The sequence below is a fragment of the Pogona vitticeps genome, chromosome 5 (genome assembly GCF_051106095.1).
Source record: "Pogona vitticeps strain Pit_001003342236 chromosome 5, PviZW2.1, whole genome shotgun sequence".
Taxonomy (NCBI): domain Eukaryota; kingdom Metazoa; phylum Chordata; class Lepidosauria; order Squamata; family Agamidae; genus Pogona; species Pogona vitticeps.
In genome coordinates, this window is record NC_135787.1 from 160,466,450 (window position 1) to 160,467,960 (window position 1,511).

At 42.0% G+C, this 1,511-nt stretch overlaps 1 protein-coding gene; it reads right to left on the reverse strand.

The window, feature by feature from the left end:
* Nucleotides 1-1,511, reverse strand: part of GRIN2B (glutamate ionotropic receptor NMDA type subunit 2B) — a 572,475-nt gene that overhangs the window by 202,660 nt on the left and 368,304 nt on the right.

Consider the following 1,511-nt stretch of genomic DNA (forward strand, 5'->3'; position numbering starts at 1 on the left):
ATATGGCTACAACTGAAGATTTTGCCAAAGTTGAATCAGGGTGTGTTAAACGATTGCCCATATTATGACTCAGAAGGGAGGGAGGATACTTTCTAGATACATAGTAGAATCTATACATGAATGAATATTACACCTCCCCTTGGATTTAGTATATGATGCTCTAGCTGTGCTTGACAGCATGTGCTCCCCAGCTCAGGCAGCCCCTGGCGCTACATGGTGCATTTGGTGCATGTTAAGACACAGACATTTCTGCCCACCCCCCACTGATTATTCTCTGATAGATAAAGTTGTCCCCAAGAATATGGAAATTAATCACCCTAGTCTAGATTATAGGGAAATGTCAATTCTTTCAGGGCATATGGCATTGCCTGCCTTGTGACTAGAGACTGAATTTGAAAATATTTTTCCCATTACTTAATTATACAATTAAAGCCATCAAAGTTGGATGAGGAGATAATATGTACAATCTTTATATATTCCACCCTCTATCTTCTTCTGACTGCCTGTAACTTCTGCAAGACCACATATATATATCTTGAAGGAAACAAAGTGAAAAAGATGGTTGTTCTGGGTTTTTTGGGCTCTTTGGCCGTGTTTTGAAGGTTGTTCTTCCTAACGTTTCGCCAGTCTCTGTGGCCGGCATCTTCAGAGGACAGCAACCTGTGCTCTGGTGCAGTTGGCTTGGGAGTGAAAAGATGTTTCACCTTTTTGCATATTTATTTAAGAAGCAGGGCCACCTCTGTCTTTAGGCAGACTGAGGTAATCGACTCAGGCATCAAACACTGGGGAGGCAGCAACATCAGCCCCCGAACCATTTCTCCTCAGACCTTCAGTCATTCCCTTCTGAGGGAAAACAAAACCATGTATTTTGTATAGCTTGGGCTCCACTCCCTAAACTAGTCTGTTGTCCTGAGATGGAAGATATTGTTCTGCTGTCAATACTACCCTGTTTCCCCAAAAATAAAACCTAACCGGAAAATAAGCCCTAGTATGATTTTTCAGGATGCTTGTAATATAAGCCCGAGTCCCAAAATAAGCCCCAATTAAGTCAAACCCTGCTCTCCACCGTTGTGTAGCATTGTGCAGCAATCAGAAGATGATGACATTACATTAAAATAAAACATCCCCTGAAAAGAACCCCTAATGTGTTTTTGAAGCAAAAATTAATATAAGACCCTGTCTTATTTTCAGGGAAACATGGTACTGACATAAAATTTAATTGCAGTTTGCTTCAGTACATGAACAAGTGTGTATGTCTGCATGTGCATGTGTGCGCCTAGGACATTCTCATAGCTTGGCCCAGCTATGTCACTGGGCAACTCAAAATACAGGCTGTGTCTCACTAATACCCCACATTTGTGTCACTCCACAAACCTGTCTTCTCACACACCCTCCCATGCCTCAAGTTAAACCCATTCCAGTCATCTCTTCATGGTAACATCCCCAAGCAACACACATTTGCACTCATCAACCTGTATCGAAAAGACCAAGAAAAGACTCTGATTCTGGGG